This window comes from Scyliorhinus torazame, chromosome 5, assembly GCF_047496885.1.
Source record: "Scyliorhinus torazame isolate Kashiwa2021f chromosome 5, sScyTor2.1, whole genome shotgun sequence".
NCBI classification, from domain to species: Eukaryota; Metazoa; Chordata; class Chondrichthyes; order Carcharhiniformes; family Scyliorhinidae; genus Scyliorhinus; species Scyliorhinus torazame.
Window position 1 is genome coordinate 191,071,091 of NC_092711.1, and position 20,467 is coordinate 191,091,557.

General features: G+C 47.3%; 1 long non-coding RNA gene and 1 other non-coding gene across 2 annotated transcripts; both read right to left on the minus strand.

Moving 5' to 3' along the window:
• Nucleotides 1–7,536: 7,536 nt before the first annotated feature.
• Nucleotides 7,537–8,738, minus strand: LOC140420847 (uncharacterized). Its single transcript, XR_011946614.1, has 2 exons — nucleotides 7,978–8,738; nucleotides 7,537–7,845 (listed from the first exon to the last, which is right to left on the minus strand). It is a non-coding gene; the product is annotated as an uncharacterized lncRNA (long non-coding RNA).
• Nucleotides 8,686–8,767, minus strand: trnal-aag (transfer RNA leucine (anticodon AAG)). The gene has a single exon. It is a non-coding gene; the product is annotated as a tRNA-Leu (tRNA).
• Between the last annotated feature and the right edge of the window lie 11,700 nt (nucleotides 8,768–20,467).

The window sequence follows — 20,467 nt, forward strand, 5'->3', positions numbered from 1 at the left end:
GTTGTTTTCAGTGATGAATGTCTGTTATGTGTTGTATTGTAAGTTTCACAGGAGCCACAGTGATTAGGTTGGTGTTTTTTTTTAAATTTAAAGTTACACATGAGCAGCTTGTGGGACTATTTCACCTCACTGTCGATTTCATGTTCCAGCGACCAGCAATCGGTGTTGTCATTGGCTGAAGAAGACATTTGAGTTCAATGCTACTGTTTCCTATTGGACAAGACGCAGGTTTTATTCATGTATTTGCTTGTGTGATTGTGTAGATTCAGTGCCAGTGCTGGTTTTGCAGCTAGTTCTATTTTGAGAGGGGAAACTGGGAGAGACAATTTCTGTGGGGTGAATTCAGAGCAGTGGCATTTGTTGAGTTGATCTTTCAAAGAGCTCCCACGGACATGGTGGGCCAAAAGTCCTCTTCTTCTGTTGCCATCTCTAATATAATACCAACAACATTGCACTGTGCATAGAGCTGGTCGTCATGGCCAAGTGGTTACGGTGATGGAGACCAAATCCATTGGGGTTCTCGATTCTCATTACTCCTGGTTTTAACTATGTGTCCACAGAGTGAATGATCCATAAAATTCAATCAAATCCATCCAAACACTCAGGAGTTTTCCTATTTCTGTTCATTCACCGCCATTCACTGAACTTGCAGTCGGAAATGGAACTAAAAGGGAGACAAGTTGGTGTCAGGCTCGCTTTCTGGGTGTCTGTCTCTCCTTAGAACCCTTGTCCTCTTTCACTCTCGGTCTCCCGAACTAGAACAAAGAACAATATAGCACAAGAACAGGCCCTTCGGCCCTCCAAGTCTGTACCAGTCATGATACCAATCTTGGCCAAAACCCTCAGCACTTCTTTGTGCTGTATCCCTCTATACCCATTCTATCCATGTGTTCATCGAGATGCCTTTTGAAAACCAGGAGTAATGAGAATGCTTCCACAACCTCCCCTGGCAGTGCGTTTCAGGCACTCCCCACCCTCTGTGTAAAAAAAATAAAAAATAAAAAACTGCCTCGCACATCTCCCCTAAACTTTGCCCCATGGACCTTAAACCTATGCTCCATGGTGACATACCCTCCTCCCTGGGAAAGAGTGCCTGCCCATCCACTCTATCTATGCCCCTCATAATCTTGTAGACTTCTCTATAGAACATAGAAAATACAGCACAGAACAGGCCCTTCGGCCCACGATGTTGTGCCGAACCTTTGTCCTAGATTAATCATAGATTATCATTGAATTTACAGTGCAGAAGGAGGCCATTCGGCCCTTTGAGTCTGCACCAGCTCTTGGAAAGAGCACCCTACCCAAACTCAACACCTCCACCCAACACCAAGGGCAATTTTGGACATTAAGGGCAATTTATCATTGGCCAATTCACCTAACCCGCACATCTTTGGACTGTGGGAGGAAACCGGAGCAACCGGAGGAAACCCACGCAGACACGGGGAGGACGTGCAGACTCCGCACAGACAATGACCCAAGCCGGAATCGAACCTGGGACCATGGATCTGTGAAGCAATTGTGCTATCCACAATGCTACCGTGCTGCCCTTAAGAACAAATAAATCTACACTATATCATTTTCCCGTAATCCATGTACCTATCCAACAGCTGCTTGAAGGTCCCTAATGTTTCCGACTCAACTACTTCCACAGGCAGTGCATTCCATGCCCCCACTACTCTCTGGGTAAAGAACCTACCTCTGATATCCCTCCTATATCTTCCACCTTTCACCTTAAATTTATGTCCCCTTGTAATGGTGTGTTCCACCTGGGGAAAAAGTCTCTGACTGTCTACTCTATCTATTCCCCTGATCATCTTATAAACCTCTATCGAGTCGCTCCTCATCCTTCTCCGCTCTAATGAGAAAAGGCCTAGCACCCTCAACCTTTCCTCGTAAGACCTACTCTCCATTCCAGGCAACATCCTGGTAAATCTTCTTTGCACCTTTTCCAGAGCTTCCACATCCTTCCTAAAATGAGGCGACCAGAACTGTACACAGTACTCCAAATGTGGCCTTACCAAAGTTTTGTACAGCTGCATCATCACCTCACGGCTCTTAAATTCAATCCCTCTGTTAATGAACGCGAGCACACCATAGGCCTTCTTCACAGCTCTATCCACTTGAGTGGCAACTTTCAAAGATGTATGAACATAGACCCCAAGGTCTCTCTGCTCCTCCACAATGCCAAGAACTCTACCGTTAACCCTGTATTCCGCATTCATATTTGTCCTTCCAAAATGGACAACCTCACACTTTTCAGGGTTAAACTCCATCTGCCACTTCTCAGCCCAGCTCTGCATCCTATCTATGTCTCTTTGCAGCCGACAACAGCCCTCCTTACTATCCACAACTCCACCAATCTTCGTATCGTCTGCAAATTTACTGACCCACCCTTCAACTCCCTCATCCAAGTCATTAATGAAAATCACAAACAGCAGAGGACCCAGAACTGATCCCTGCGGTACACCACTGGTAACGGGGATCCAGGCTGAATATTTGCCATCCACCACCACTCTCTGACTTCTATCGGTTAGCCAGTTCGTTATCCAACTGGCCAAATTTCCCACTATCCCATGCCTCCTTACTTTGTGCAGAAGCCTACCATGGGGAACTTTATCAAATGCCTTACTAAAATCCATGTACACTACATCCACTGCTTTACCTTCATCCACATGCTTGGTCACCTCCTCAAAGAATTCAATAAGATTTGTAAGGCAAGACCTACCCCTCACAAATCCGTGCTGACTATCCCGAATCAAGCAGTGTCTTTCCAGATGCTCAGAAATCCTATCCTTCAGTAACCTTTCCATTACTTTGCCTACCACCGAAGTAAGACTAACTGGCCTGTAATTCCCAGGGTTATCCCTAGTTCCTTTTTTGAACAGGGGCACGACATTCACCACTCTCCAATCCCCTGGTACCACCCCTGTTGACAGTGAGGACGAAAAGATCATTGCCAACGGCTCTGCAATTTCATCTCTTGCTTCCCATAGAATCCTTGGATATATCCCGTCAGGCCCGGGGGACTTGTCTATCCTCAAGTTTTTCAAAATGCCCAACACATCTTCCTTCCTAACAAGTATTTCCTCGAGCTTACCAATCTGTTTCACACTGTCCTCTCCAACAATATCGCCCCTCTCATTTGTAAATACAGAAGAAAAGTACTCATTCAAGACCTCTCCTATCTCTTCAGACTCAATACACAATCTCCCGCTACTATCCTTGATCGGACCTACCCTCGCTGTAGTCATTCTCATATTTCTCACATATGTGTAAAAGGCCTTGGGGTTTTCCTTGATCCTACCCGCCAAAGATTGTTCATGCCCTCTCTTAGCTCTCCTAATCCCTTTCTTCAGTTCCCTCCTGGCTATCTTGTATCCCTCCAATGCCCTGTCTGAACCTTGTTTCTTCAGCCTTACATAAGTCACCTTTTTTCTCTTAACAAGACATTCAACCTCTCTTGTCAACCATGGTTCCCTCACTCGACCATCTCTTCCCTGCCTGACAGGGACATACATATCAAGGACACGTAGCATCTGTTCCTTGAACAAGTTCCACATTTCACTTGTGTCCTTCCCTGCCAGCCTATGTTCCCAACTTATGCACTTCAATTCTTGTCTGACAACATCGTATTTACCCTTCCCCCAATTGTAAACCTTGCCCTGTTGCACGTACCTATCCCTCTCCATTACTAAAGTGAAAGTCACAGAATTGTGGTCACTATCTCCAAAATGCTCCCCCACTAACAAATCTATCACTTGCCCTGGCTCATTACCCAGTACTAAATCCAATATTGCCCCTCCTCTGGTCGGACAATCTACATACTGTGTTAGAAAAGCTTCCTGGACACACTGCACAAACACCACCCCATCCAAACTATTTGATCTAAAGAGTTTCCACTCAATATTTGGGAAGTTAAAGTCGCCCATGACTACTACCCTATGACTTCTGCACCTTTCCAAAATCTGTTTCCCAATCTGTTCCTCCACATCTCTGCTACTATTGGGGGGCCTATAGAAAACTCCTAACAAGGTGACTGCTCCTTTCCTATTTCTGACTTCAACCCATACTACCTCAATAGGGTGATACTCCTCGAACTGCCTTTCTGCAGCTGTTATACTATCTCTAATTAATAATGCCACCCCCCCCCCCCACCTCTTTTATCACCCTCCCTAATCTTATTGAAACATCTATAACCAGGGACCTCCAACAACCATGTCTGCCCCTCTTCTATCCAAGTTTCCGTGATGGCCACCACATCGTAGTCCCAAGTACCGATCCATGCCTGAAGTTCACCCACCTTATTCCTGATGCTTCTTGCGTTGAAGTATACACACTTTAACCCATCTCCATGCCTGCAAATACTCTCCTTTGTCAGTGTTCCCTTCCCCACTGCCTCATTACATGCTTTGGCGTCCTGAATATCGGCTACCTTAGTTGCTGGACTACAAATCCGGTTCCCATTCCCCTGCCAAATTAGTTTAAACCCTCCCGAAGAGTACTAGCAAACCTCCCTCCCAGGATATCGGTGCCCCTCTGGTTCAGATGCAACCCGTCCTGCTTGTACAGGTCCCACCTTCCCCAGAATGCGCTCCAATTATCCAAATACCTGAAGCCCTCCCTCCTACACCATTCCTGCAGCCACGTGTTCAACTGCACTCTCTCCCTATTCCTAGCCTCGCTATCACGTGGCACCGGCAACAAACCAGAGATGACAACTCTGTCTGTCCTGGCTTTCAACTTCCAGCCTAACTCCCTAAACTTGTTTATTACCTCCACACCCCTTTTCCTACCTATGTCGTTGGTACCAATGTGCACCACGACTTCTGGCTGCTCCCCCTCCCCCTTAAGGATCCTGAAGACACGATCCGAGACATCCCTGGCCCTGGCACCCGGGAGGCAACATACCTTCCGGGAGTCTCGCTCGCGACCACAGAATCTCCTATCTATTCCCCTAACCATTGAATCTCCTACAACTATTGCTTTTCTATTCTCCCCCCTTCCCTTCTGAGCCCCAGAGCCAGACTCAGTGCCAGAGACCTGGCCGCTAGGGCCTTCCCCCGGTAGGTCATCCCCCCCAACAGCATCCAAAACGGTATACTTGTTTTGAAGGGGAACGGCCACGAGGGATCCCTGCACTGTCTGCCTGTTTGTTTTTTTCCCCCTGACTGTAACCCAGCTATTCTTGTCCTGTACCTTGGGTGTGGTTACCTCCCTGTAACTCTTCTCAATCACCCCCTCTGCCTCCCGGATGATCCGAAGTTCATCCAGCTTCAGCTCCAGTTCCCTAACACGGTCTTTGAGGAGCTGAAGTTGGGTGCACTTCCCGCAGGTATAGTCAGTGGGGACACTGGTGGTATCCCTCACCACCCACATCCTACAGGAGGAGCATGTAACTGGCCTAGCCTCCATCCCCTCTTACCTTACAGAATATAGCTGCTGTGTGGACTAACTAGATCTCCGCCTTCCGACTCTGCTCCCAGTCAGCTACACTTCCTGTAAACTCCTGGCTCTCTTCTCACTCTTTGCGGAAATGTCGGAAACAAAATGAAAGGAGCACTTTACTCCCTCCTCACCTAACTCCCTCGGTCACCAAACTCTCACTATCGCACTCAAAAAGCACCAAATTCAGCACTCAGTGCAAACAAAGTCTGTACTGTCGGGGATCACATTTATACTGTGAATCTAGCCTCTGAAAAATTGGCCTAATCCAATTAACTAATTAACAAGCTCCAGCTGCAAGTGCCTAGAAGTAGAAGCCTGTTTAAAGCTGATTGAAAACTCACCTTCTTCTAAACCAAACAGCAACTTTTAAGTTAATTACCTAAATAAAAGAAAGACTAAACTTTAGATAAAAATGAAGCCTTATACTCCCTCGGTCACCAAACTCTCACTATCGCACTCAAAAAGCACCAAATTCAGCACTCAGTGCAAACAAAGTCTGCACTGTAGGGGATCACTTTTATACTGTGAATCTGGCCTCTGAAAAACTGGCCTAATCCAATTAACTAATTAACAAGCTCCAGCTGCAAGTGCCTAGAAGTAGAAGCCTGTTTAAAGCTGATTGAAAACTCACCTTCTTCTAAACCAAACAGCAACTTTTAAGTTAATTAACTAAATAAAAGAAAGACTAAACTTTAGATAAAAATGAAGCCTTATACTCCCTCGGTCACCAAACTCACTATCGCACTCAAAAAGCACCAAATTCAGCACTCAGTGCAAGGTCACTCTATCAGGTCACCCCTCCACCTTCCTCTTTCTAATGAAAACAGTCCAAGTCTATTCAGCCCCTCCGCATAGCTGACACCCTCCAGATCAGGCAACATCCTGGTAAACCTCTTCTGCACCATCTCCAAAGCCTCCAGATCCTTCTGGTAGTGTGACGACCAGAATTGTGCGCAATATTCCAAGTGTGGCCTTGCCAAGGTTCTATACAATTGTACCATGACTTGCCAGTTTTTATACTCGATGCCCCTTCCAATGAAGGCAAGCATTCTGTATGCTTTCTTGACTACCTTGTCCACTTGCGTTGCCACTTTCAAAGATCTGTGGACCTGCACACCGAGATCTCTTTGACTTTCCATATTCCTAAGAGTTTTGCCATTTATGGTATATTTCCCCTCTATGTTAGACCTACCAAAATGCATCACCTCACATTTGTCCAGATTAAACTCCATTTGCCATTTCTCTGCCCAGGTCGCCAACCTATCTTTGTCCTGCTGTATCCTCTGACAATTCTCAATACTATCTGCCACTCCACCAACCTTTGTGTCATCCGCAACCTTACTAATCAGACCAGCTACATTTTCCTCCAAATCGTTTATGTACTCTACAAACAATAGAGGCCCCAGCACAGATCCCTGTGGAACACCACTCGTCACAACCTTCCATTCAGAAAAACTGTGTGTGTTCCTCTGTGTGTCAATGTGGTTCAGGGCAGCAAGGGAGTGGTCACATTTTTACAATCACAAAATGTATTGACATTATCTCAGAGGCTGTACGTTAAAATGTAACAGGGGAAAAGATCAAGATGACAGATACAGGAGAAGTTTTCAATGTTTGGTAGAAACCTTCCTTTCGTCTGGGATTTGAACCCGGGATCTCTCATAAGCTTTCGAATTGACACACCTAAAGTGAGAACCACACCCCAAGACCAAGAAGCCACTATTAAAGTAGCTGTGCAGCTGAAGATTATTTCATTGCCATTGAAAGCCGATCAGATAAGGCGAAAATGGTGAAAACGCTCAGGAAGTCAGACAGCATGTGTGCACGTGGAAACAAAGTTCATTTTGCACCTCCACCACCTTGCATTAAAATGGGGAACGGTTAAAAATGTAGGAAGCTTCAGACAAGTGAAATTCAGGAGCGGAAAAACAAAACAGGAAAGAGCACGGATAGGGTGGAAGTCAAGAGAGATCAAATGAGCCACCGTGAGCCAGAAACAAGATATTGAGGATGCTGCAAATCTGACTGCAAATATGGTGGAAACACTCAGCAGGTCAAACAGCTTCTATGGAGAGGGAAACAGAGTGAATGTTTCAGTTCAACGACCTTTTATTTAAACTGGAAGAATTGAGAGATTCAATAGTTTACAAATAAGTGGAGTCAGGGAAACGAGCGGGGAAGAGGAGGAAAGAACAAACTGCCTTGTGATACGATGGAAGGCCGGAGTGATTAAATAACTCGGGGTTCATGGTGTCAGGCTGATTTGGGAGCTGGGTAGTGAAGCTTCAGGGAAAGAAGTTCCCGGTTCAGGTCCCGCTGTCCAATTTGAAGTCGCGTCTTGTACACTGTAACCATGGCAACACTTCACTTGATCGGCGAGAAGCAGATTTGTAACGGCCCCTGGTCAGGAAAAGCGATATATAAATGCAAGTCTGTCCTTTAATTATCTTCAATCCTAGTCCTCTGGTTACTCATCAATTTGCACACATTTTAATCTCAGAAAGAGGGAAATATCAAGAATCAAATATCAACCTTTACTCTTGAATATTAACTGAACACGGTAGTTTACACCGTGTTACGTTGCCCTTCGCCCTCCACAGTTCTGCAAACCCGACAGAACCCGTTTCCAGGCGCTTCAGAAAGCTTCTCTCAAAGCTGCACATTCCGACTGATTGCTGTTGATTTGCGTCAGATTGTTACAGGTTCCTGCAGCGCCACGTCCGTTAATAACAGTCGCTCGAAGCCACATTTCAGACGGGAAACAAACCCCTCAATGATTCTTCCCTGGCTCCACAGTGGGTGAGAGGGACAAGCAGCAGGCTTTTACCCGAACTCTCCATTCACCCGCTGCCAGCAGAAGGCGGGACTGCAGCTTCAATCAGCGGGTTACTGCCCGTCCCGGGGACACTCCAACCGGAGCAAACCTCCCAATTCACCGAGCACAGGCTCAGAAACACGCAGGTAGATGATATCCCGATCACTGAACCCCCGAGCAGTATTGACACAGTCCCCGAGGGAGTGAAACTTCCTTTGAGCCGGGAAACCTCAGCTTACAACTTGTGGAAACTTGCTGCTCATGAACGTTTCTTCTCGTGTGAATGGGAACAAAATGGAGGGAGCAACACAACTGCCGCACACAGTCCCCTCAACAACATTTTTATTTTCTCTCCTCAATGTTTGTCAGACACCGCGTACACCGCTGTTTTGAATTTGAGCCGTCTCCAAAATATAAAGCTCATCTGGCAGCGGTGGGATTCGAACCCACGCCCCCGAAGAGACTGGAGCCTTAATCCAGCGCCTTAGACCGCTCGGCCACGCTACCACGCTGATCACAACGCTATTCAAGTCCTCTACTGTTATTGTTAATGAAATAGATTGGAAACACGCGTTTGGACAGATCATTGCAAAGCTGGATCCTGCTCAATCAGTGTATCAGATCATCCTGAACTGTGTAACAAACAGGAATCATCTCCAGTCAGAAACACAATGAGCTGCAGTGGACGGCCGGCACCATTCAAACTGCCCTTAACCTTGTCTGGTTCCCAATCTCCTGCCAGAAATTACAAGAAAACTTCCCGTTGAATTTCTTCGAGGTCTTCACTTCAGAAAGGCGAGACTGAAATTTCTGTGTTCTCTAGGGAAATATTTGATATTCGTATTCATGGTTTGGACGAGAGCAGTAAAGTTTGATGCAGAGTGAGCCGGAAACACAACAGTGAAGATTTGCTGCAAATTTGACTGCACAAGTTGGAAACACTCAGCGGGTCAAATGGCTTATTTGGAGAGGGAAACAGAGTGACTGTTTCAGATCACTGGCCTTTTGTCCAAACTGGAAGAATTTAGAAATGTAATAGTTTACAAACAAGTACAGGACCGGGGAACGAGAAGGGGAAATGTCATAATATACACCAGTATATCATGGTGCAGGCACACACTGATGGACACACAGTGGGACCAATCAACACACACACCGCAGCCAATCACACGCACTATAAAGACAGGGGGCATCAGAGTTCCCGCTTATTCGAGCTGCAGCTAGCTAGGGGGACAGAGCTCACAGCCTGCAGCACAGACATTCACCATATGCTGAGTGCATCGACTGGTTAGGACAAGGCTAGTATCGTGTTAACCCACAGTCAGAGTATGTTACAACAGTTAATGATTCAATAAAATAATGTTGCACTATTTCAAGTGTCGGTGACCTGTATATGTTCCACGGATACAGAGCACCCAACACAACAACGTCTGTGCCAGTTTAAAACAACCACTGTTCCAACCCCATTTTCCATCACTTGGCCTATAACTTTGGGATCGCAAGTGCACATCTGAATACTTCATAAATGTTTCTGCCTCCAGTTGGCTTTCAGGCAGAGAGTTCCAAACTCCCACCACCCTCGAGGTAAAACGTTTTTCCCCACTGATGCACAATCAATAACCTCAGAAACGAGATTGAGAGAATTGAAGACTTTAATACGCTAGATGTTTCCCCCAACAGAAGGAAGCTGCTGGGGCAGCACGGGCTCTTATACCCCGCCTTCCAAGGCGGAGCTAACATGCAGGCTTATCCAATGGAACAAGTACATTCTCCACCAATGGTATTCCGGCATTACTAGGTACCGTAATCCTCCTAACACAGGCTACGACATTCACCCCCTGTTAAAAAAGAGTCCGGCGGGTGTGGTGGCTTTGTACTACAACGTGGTAGAAGTGGTAGAAGTTATGAAGGTACCGTTCAAATGCCTCCCTACAGCGTTTTGCCTCATTACAACTTTTAACTATTTACAACAGTAATGTACATTTCAAAAGGAAGCAATTAGTCGATCGGGGGCCATGGTCGTCCTCTGCGATCGTCGTAGCTTTGGTGGTGATGTCGGTGGAGATTCGGGCGTCTGTGACTCCGGGAGCGTGGTTTCGGCTTCTGCGGCGGCCTGTCGAACAATGACAGCTGGAGCAGACCAGCCACCATCCGGTATCTTGATCCTGACAGTGTCTACCAGGGATAACACGGGTAAATCGGTGGCATGAGCATCATAGCCCTGCTTTTGCTGGTTTTGGAGCTGCTGCACCTTCTGTAGCACCAGGTTGGGCAAATGTATGGCTGGAAGTGTCGTCCGCAGGTCCCTGTTCATCAGGAGCTGAGCCGGCGACATGCCAGTGGACAGTGGGGTCACCCTGTAGGCAAGCAGCACGAGGAAGCTGTCAGAAGCAGAATCTGCGGCCTTGCAGATGAGCTGTTTCACAATGTGCACCCCTTTTTCAACTTCCCATTGGACTGCGGATAGTGTGGGCTGGAAGTGACATGTTTGAAATAGTATGACTTGGCAAACAGAGACCACTCGTGGCTGCGGAAGCACGGGCCATTGCCACTCATGACAGTGAATGGGATACCATGCCTGGAGAATGTCTTCTTACAGGCCTTGATGATGGTCTGAGATGTGAGGTCTGAGAGCTTCACAACTTCAGGGTAATTGGAGAAATAGTCAATAATCAACACGTAGTCACGACCATTCGCACGAAAGAGGTCAATACCAACCTTGGACCACAGGGAGGTCTCGATTTCATGCTGCTGGAGCGTCTCCTTGCTCGGCGCTGGCTGGAAACGTTGGCAGGTTGCACAGTTGAGGACCATGTTCGAGATGTCCTGGCTAATACCGGGCCAGTAGACAGCCTGTCTGGCTCTGCGTCTGCACTTCTCGATGCCCAGGTGTCCCTCATGGATTTGGCTGAGCACCAAGCTCTGGAGACTGAGTGGAATGACAATCCGGTCCAGCTTGAGGAGGCATCAATCACCGTCAGGTCGTCCTTTACATTATAAAATTGAGGGCACTGCCCTTTCTGCCAGCCATTGGTGAGGTGGTGCATGACACGCTGTAAAAGGAGGTCTTTGGCTGTCTCCTCGCGGATACGAACCACCTTCTCAACAGACGCCGGGAGGGTGCTAGCACACAGCTGCACCTGTGATTCAATCTGCCGGATGATTTCCAGCGGTTCACTAGGCAATGTGATGGAGCGGGACAATGCATCAGCGATGATGAGCTCCTTGCCAGGCGAGTAGACTAAGTCAAAGTCGTACCTTCTGAGTTTGAGGAGGATGCGCTGCTACCGAGGCACCATGTCGTTCAGGTCCTTGTGAATAATGTGGACCAGAGGCCGATGATCCGTCTCAACGGTGAATGTCGGCAGGCCGTAGACATAGTCATGAAACTTGAGAATTCCAGTGAGAAGACCCAGGCATTCCTTCTCTATTTGCGCATACCGTGTTTCGGTGGGCGTCATGGCCCTCGAGGAGGCTACCGGTGCCCAGGATGAAGTGTCATCGTGTTGGAGCAGCATCGCCTTGATGCCATCCTGGCTCGCATTTGTTGAGATCTTTGTCTCCCTGTCTGGGTCGGAAAATGCCAAGACGGGTGCCGTGGTGAGCTTGGCTTTCAGCTCCATCCACTCTGCCTGATGTGCTGCTTGCCACTCAAAGGCAGTGGACTTTTTCACCAGGTGTCGTAGGGCCATGGTGTGTGAGGCCAGGTTTGGGATGAACTTGCCCAGAAAATTGACTATGCCCAGGAAGCACAACACCATCTTCTTGTCTTCAGGGACCTTCATGGCTTTGATGGCCTTGACCTTGTCTGTGTCCGGGCGCACGCCCTGCTCAGAGATTTGGTCACCTCGGAACGTGAGTGTCGACATGCCAAAGCAACATTTGGACCTGTTCAGCTTCAGGCCATTGGCATGGACGCGGCGGAATACCTGCTAGAGACGGGAAACATGCTCTTCAGGGGTCGTGGACCATATGATGATGTCGTCCACGTACACACCAACCCCTTCAATGCCCCCCATCATCTGCTCCATGATGCGATGAAAGATCTCCGATGCCGAGACAAAGCCAAACGGCATGCGATTATAGCAGTATCTGCCAAACGGTGCGTTGAAGGTTCAGAGCCTTCTGCTGGACTCATCCAGCTGGATTTGCCAAAATCCATGTGACGCATCTAACTTGGTGAAGAAACGTGCGTGTGCCATCTCACTGATGAGTTCCTCCCGCTTCAGAATTGGGTAGTGTTCACGCATTATGTTCTTATTGAGATCCTTGAGATCAATGCAGATGCGCAGGTCTCCCGAAGGCTTTCTGACACATACCATCGAGCTGACCCAGTCAGTCAGTTCGGTTACCTTGGAAATGATGACCTGTTGCTGAAGATCCAGGAACTGTGCCTTCAGGCACTCCCTCAGCATAGTCGGGACCCAGTGTGGTGCGTGGACCACTGGCTTGGCATCAGGTCGTAGCAGAATCTTGTATCGATATGGCAGCGTGCCCATCCCGCCAAGCACATCCGGATACTGAGCGAGGATGTTGTCAATGCCGACCTGAAGATCCACATTGGAGGCTATCATTGTGTAAACCCACTGCATGAGGTTCAGCTGCTTGCAGGCATGTGTGTCAAGTAGGATGCCCTGTCTGGCTTAACAATTTCAAAACGTTGAGAGACGAGTAGATGGCAGGATCCCAGTTCCGTGATGGCATTTCCATTGTAGTCCAGGAGCCTGCAGGCTGCTGGAAGGACCTTGGGGGGCTTCTTGATGTGTTTGAAATCTGCCTGTGAGAGGAGGTTGGCAGAAGCACCTGTGTCCAGCTTAAACAGGATGGAGCAGTGGTTGACCTGCATCACCGCACGCCATTCGGCCGCAGAATCCACTGCGAGGATGGATTGAAGTTGTGATGAGTTGGATGTGGCATATTCACATTTGGTAATGATGCCCACACTGTAGGCGGAGTCCAGGCATTCTTCCTCTGGATCCATTGTGCTGCCAGGATCAGAATCTTGTAATCGTTGTTGCACACTCTGAACGCGCTGTCGTCGGAATTGGGAGCGCTGGCCCCTGACTGGTGGTGCAGACCTGCACAAGGTTGCCGAGTGTCCAGGCTTCCCGCAGTTTGCACATCTCCTGCCTCTTGCAGGGCAGTATTTCTTTAAGTGGGCGTTGCCGCAGTTCAAGCACGTCATGACGTCAGCATCCTGATGCTCCGTGCATCGTCGCACTTGCGCAGTGCGGGTGTCGGCCGCTTTGTTATCCCGTTCGCATCGCGCATGCGTGGGGCCCCGGGAAAAGCGCGCGAAATGGCCACTTTCATTAATGCTGAGGCGCTGCATCCGGGAGATGGCCTGCACACTCTCTGCCTCGTGGGAGGCAAGTTTCTAATTTTCAGCCGATTTGTACTGGGCATAGCGATTTTTGCCGTGCTCATGCACTGTGCATGTTTCAATCGCGACTGGCAGGGTCATATGCTTGATTTTCAGTAGCTCTCTCAGAGGATCAGAGTGAACGCCAAAAATGATTTGGTCTCTGATCATGGAGTCAGCATTAACACCAAAGTTGCAAGACAGCACTAGCAGGTGGAGGTTAGTTAAGAAGGAATTGAAAGATTGATCTTTACCTTGTAGACACTGTTTAAATATGTAGCGCTCGAAGATTTCATTGGTGTCCACTTCACAGTGACTTCCAAACTTGTCCTGGATGGTCTGAAACATTGTCTTGTCCTGGCCTTCGGTGAAGTGAAAAGAGTTGAAGAGTTCGATGGCTTGATCACCCACTGTTGAGAGGAGAAGCGCGATCTTCCTTGCACCAGACGCACCCACGAGGTCTGAAGCCTCGATGTACAGCAGAAACTTTTGCTTGAATATCCGCCAGTTGGCACTGAGATTGATGGAGGTCCTGAGCTGGTGAGGAACCTGAATCTTCTCCATGGTGCTGGGATAAATTCGCTGGTCTTCACGGAACGGACTGAGGTAAACCACCTAGATCAGGGGCAGCACGGTAGCATTGTGGATAGCACAATTGCTTCACAGCTCCAGGGTCCCAGGTTCGATTCCGGCTTGGGTCACTGTCTGTGCGGAGTCTGCACATCCTCCCTGTGTGTGCGTGGGTTTCATCCGGGTGCTCCGGTTTCCTCCCACAGTCCAAAGATGTGCAGGTTAGGTGGATTGGCCATGATAAATTGCCCTTAGTGTCCAAAATTGCCCTTAGTGTTGGGTGGGGTTACTGGGTTATGGGGATAGGGTGGAGGTGTTGAGCTTGGGTAGGGTGCTCTTTCCAAGAGCCGGTGCAGACTCGATGGGCTGAATGGCCTCCTTCTGCACTGTAAATTCTATGATTAAGCAGTCTCCTGGTATCATGATGTGTTATGTACTCTGGGATAACACAGGCTGCAACTGGATGCAGCTTTGACCAAAAGATACTCCAAAAGATACTAACTTGAAGTTAGTTCAATCTGATTTATTGAACCAATAGCACAGTCAGCACAGTTCTCTATGAGTTCGACTCTCTGCTAACCTAAATGTGGTTACTCTGGCTGACTGGACCAGACTAGCTCTTCGCCATGTGCTGGAGGTGTGATACTGTACATACACCCTGACTCACTCTGTAGATGTTCATCAGTGGAAAAAGGCGGTGTGTGAGTGCCTCATGCCTTTTATAGTGAGATGCCACCCGAGTGTCCTGCCTGCTCATTGGTCATGTCCTGTTCTCTGTGTTCATTAGCTGCCTGTCTGAATATCATGCCTGGATGTTTGCATATCATGACATACATGTGAATCCAGATCCATAGCTATGTGTTGACTCTCAAATGCCCTGGTTGTCAGGAATGAATAAATTCTGGCCCTTAATTAATTTTTAAAAATCAATGACAAAGAGATAATGATACAAGGCAAAACTGTGTGATAATGAGAGAAAAAACAAAAGATAGGTCCATGTTAGGGATAAATGGTAACAACAGAATCGTTACCAACGCATATTGTATAAAATAAACGGGACCAGTGATTATGATCTGGAATTGTTTAAATTAATGTTGAGATTATAAAACGCCTAATCGACAGCTGAGGTGCTGTACCATGAATTTCAAATGAGCTTCAATGGAACAAAGCAGAAGATTGAGAACAGAAAGGTTAGACTGAGACGGTTTTATTTTCAAATATACGGCATTTGCTTTTGTTTACCTGGCGAATTTTGAGAATGTGGAACACATTGTCAGAAGGACCTAAAATTCCGGTCTGAGCCGGAAAAGCCAAAAGTAAATCCTACCCTGAAAATACCATTCGCCAGCTGAAAATACAAAGGGATTTGTTGTTATCCAATTTACTGATGCAGCAAAGCAATCACACCGGAGAGAGACAATTCAAATACTTCACATGAGCAATGCGATTTCCTCAGTTTGCCCACCTGTTAAAACTCCATTTCTAAAAGGTTCAAAGGATTTGATTCACATTCAGTAAATTCTTCCTCACAAGATGGTTTAAATTCATTACTCTATTCACCCTGCCTGCAGGGAATCCGGTAAGTTCAGGTCAAACCCTAACCCATTGTCTGTGCGGAGTCTGCACGTTCTCCCCGTGTCTGCATGGGTTTCCTCCGGATGCTCCAGTTTCCTCCTACAATTCCCGAAAGACATGCTTGTTTGGTGAATTGGGCATTCCAAATTCTCCCTCTTGTACCCGAACAGGCGACTAGAGGATTTTCACAGTAACTTCATTGCAGTGTAAGCCTACTTGTGACAATAATAAAGATTATTATTATTATAGAGACGTAGTTACACCAAAGGAAGATCGATCGGTGACTGTTAGAAGGGGCAGGCAGTCAGTGCAGGAATTCCCTGTAACTGTCCACCACGCTACAAGTATATCCTTTTGGATACTGTTGGGGGGGATGGCTATCAGAGAAAACAGCAGCAACAGCCAGAGCCGTGGCACCACAGCTGGTTCTGTTGCTAAGCAGGGAGGGAGGAAGAGCAATAGTTATAGGGGACTCTATAGTCAGGGGCACAGATAGACACTTCTGTGGAGGGGAAAGAGACTCCAGGATAATATGTTGCCTTCCTGGTGCCAGTGTCCAGGGTGTCTCTGAACTTGCAGGGGGCATTCTGAAGGGGGCGCTTGAACAGCTAGAGGTCATGGTACATATTGGTACAAATGACATAGGCAGGAAGAATGACGAGGTGTTGCACCAGGACTTCAGGGAGTTAGGTAGAAAGTTTAAAAACAGGACATTTAGGATTGTCATCTCAGGATTACTCGCTGTGCCACATGCCAGTGAGGCTAAAAATAGGAAGATAATACAGTTCAACACGTGGCTAAATGGCTGGTGGAGGAGGGAGGGTTTAAGAAATCTGGACCATTGGGATCTCTTCCAAGGCAGGTGGGATCTGTACAAGAAGGATGGGTTGCATCTAACCTGGAAGGGCACCAATATCTTGGCTGCAAGGTTTGCTAGTTTCACGCAGGAGGGTTTAAACTAGAGTGGCAGGGGAGTGGGAACCAAAGCAATAGGTCAGAGTTTAAATAACTGAGGGGGAACTAGAGACTATTCTCTAGTAAGACTCAGAGGAAGGACAGGCAGGGAGATGTTGCAAAACAAAGCGGGACTGGTGCTCTGCAGTGCATTTGTTTCAATACGAGAAATATAAAGGTAACATAGAAAAATACAGCACAGAACAGGCCCTTTGGCCCACGATGTTGTGCCGAACCTTTGTCCCAGATTAATCGTAGATTACCATAGAATTTGAAAATGAAAATGAAATGAAATGAAATGAATTTACAGTGCAGAAGGAGGCCATTCGGCCCATCGGCTCTTGGAAAGAGCACCTCCACCCAACACTAAGGGCAATTTTGGTCACTAAGGGCAATTTATCATGGCCAATCCACCTAACCGGCACATCTTTGGACTGTGGGAGGAAACCGGAGCACCCGGAGGAAACCCATGCACACACAGGGAGGATGTGCAGACTCCGCACAGACAGTGACCCAAGCCGGAATCGAACCTGGAGCTGTGAAGCAATTGTGCTATCCACAATGCTACCGTGCTGCCCTTAAGAACAAATTAATCTACACTATATCATTCTACCGTAATCCATGTACCTATCCAATAGCTGCTTGAAGGTCCCTAATGTTTCTGACTCAACTACTTCTACAGGCAGTGCATTCCATGCCCCCACTACTCTCTGGGTGAAGAACCTACCTCTGACATCCCCCCTATATCTTCCACCATTCACCTTAAATTTATGTCCCCTTGTAATGGTTTGTTCCACCCGGGGAAAAAGCCTCTGACTGTCTACTCTATCTATTCCCCTGATCATCTTATAAACCTCTATCAAGTCGCCCTTCATCCTTCTTCGTTCTAATGAGAAAACGCCTAGCACCTTCAACCTTTCCTCGTAAGACCTACTCTCCATTCCAGGCAACATCCTGCTAAATCTCCTTTGCACCTTTTCCAAAGCTTCCACATCCTTCCTAAAAAAAAGGTAAGGCAGATGAACTTTGAGCTTGGATTAGTACTTGGAACAATGATGTTGTTGTCATTACAGACACTTGGTTAAGAGAGGGGCAGGATTGCCAGCTACAAATTCCAGGATTTACATGTTTCAGGCGGGATAGTGTGGGGTGTAAAAGGGGTGGGAGAGTTGCACTACTGCTTAAGGAGAATATCACAGCTGTACTGCGGGAAGACAGCTCTGAAAGCTCATGCAGTGAGGCAATATTGGTAGAGCTCAGGAGTTGGATGGGTGCAGTCACAATGTTGGGGGTCTACTGCAGGCCTCCCAACAAACAGCCAGCATGAGATAGAGGAGCAGATAGGTAGGCAGATTTTGGAAAGGTGTAAAAGCAACATGATTGTTGTGGTGGGTGATTTTAACTTCCTCTATGTAGGACAGCACGGTGGTGCAGTGGTTAGCACTGCTGCCACAGGACGCCGAGGTCCCAAGTTCGATCCCGGCTCTGGGTCACTGTTGTGTGAAGTTTGCACGTTCTCCCCGTGTTTGCGTGGTTTTTCCCCTCAATCCAAAGATGTGCAGGGTAGGTGGATTGGCCATGCTAAATTGCCCCTTAATTGAAAAAAATGGGCACTCTAAATTCTAGAAACAAAAACTTACCCTATATAGACTGGGACTCACACTACAAAGGACTTGGATGGGTCAGAGTTTGTAAGGAGTATCCAGGAGGGCTGAATGAAACAATATGTAGTTAGTCCAACTGGGGAAGGAGCCATACTGGATCTGGTGTTGGGGATTGAGCCCGGCCAGGTGGTCGAAGTTTCAGTAGGGGAGCATTTCGGGAACAGTGACCATAATCCAGTAAATTTTCAGATAATGTTGGATAAAGATAAGAGTACTCATCGGGTGAAGGTGCTAAATTGGGGAAGGCTAATTATAATAATATTCGGCAGGAACTGAAGAATCTAGATTGGGGGTGGATGTTTGAGGGTAAATCAACAACTGCTATGTGGGAAGGTTTCAAATGTCAGTTGACAGGAATTCAGGACCAGCATGTTCCTGTGAGGAAGGAGGATAAGTATGGCAAGTTTCGTGAACATTGAATGACGAGCGATATTGTGAGCCGAGTCCAAAAGAAAAAGAAAGCATTTGTAAGAGCTAGCAGCACGTGAGGAATATAAGGAAAGTTTATGAGAGACAGGTTGCATCTGAACTGGAGGGGGACCAATATCCTGCGGGGCAGATTTGCTCGTGCTACAAGGGAGGGTTTAAATTAGATTGGCAAGGAGGTGGGATCCTCAGCAGCAGGGAAGCAAATGAAGGGCTGAAAGGAGAAGCAGTATTCAGCAACGGCAAGCTGAATAGGTATAAGAACATAAGAACATAAGAACTAGGAGCAGGAGTAGGCCATCTGGCCCCTCGAGCCTGCTCCACCATTCAATGAGATCATGGCTGATCTTTTGTGGACTCAGCTCCACTTTCTGGCCCGAACACCATAACCCTTAATCCCTTTATTCTTCAAAAAACTATCTATCTTTATCTTAAAAACATTTATAAGAACATACGTATGTTAGGCATGAGCACGACATGGCGTGCAGAAAACCCGTTGGTTTTCCGCAAGAGGGCTGACAGTTAAGGCTGATGAACTCAGGGCATGGATAGGTACTTGGGACTGGGATGTGATAGCCATAACTGAAATATGGCTAAGGAAGGGACAGGACATAGAACATAGAACATAGAAAATACAGCACAGAACAGGCCCTTCGGCCCACGATGTTGTGCCGAACCTTTGTCCTAGATTAATCATAGATTATCATTGAATTTACAGTGCAGAAGGAGGCCATTCGGCCCTTTGAATCTGCACCAGCTCTTGGAAAGAGCACCCTACCCAAACTCAACACCTCCACCCAACACCAAGGGCAATTTGGACATTAAGGGCAATTTATCATTGGCCAATTCACCTAACCCGCACATCTTTGGACTGTGGGAGGAAACCGGAGCACCCGGAGGAAACCCACGCAGACACGGGGAGGACGTGCAGACTCCGCACAGACAATGACCCAAGCCGGAATCGAACCTGGGACCATGGATCTGTGAAGCAATTGTGCTATCCACAATGCTACCGTGCTGCCCTTAAGAACAAATAAATCTACACTATATCATTTTCCCGTAATCCATGTACCTATCCAACAGCTGCTTGAAGGTCCCTAATGTTTCCGACTCAACTACTTCCACAGGCAGTGCATTCCATGCCCCCACTACTCTCTGGGTAAAGAACCTACCTCTGATATTCCTCCTATATCTTCCACCTTTCACCTTAAATTTATGTCCCCTTGTAATGGTGTGTTCCACCTGGGGAAAAAGTCTCTGACTGTCTACTCTATCTATTCCCCTGATCATCTTATAAACCTCTATCAAGTCGCCCCTCATCCTTCTCCGCTCTAATGAGAAAAGGCCTAGCACCCTCAACCTTTCCTCGTAAAACCTACTCTCCATTCCAGGCAACATCCTGGTAAATCTTCTTTGCACCTTTTCCAGAGCTTCCACATCCTTCCTAAAATGAGGCGACCAGAACTGTACACAGTACTCCAAATGTGGCCTTACCAAAGTTTTGTACAGCTGCATCATCACCTCACGGCTCTTAAATTCAATCCCTCTGTTAATGAACGCGAGCACACCATAGGCCTTCTTCACAGCTCTATCCACTTGAGTGGCAACTTTCAAAGATGTATGAACATAGACCCCAAGGTCTCTCTGCTCCTCCAC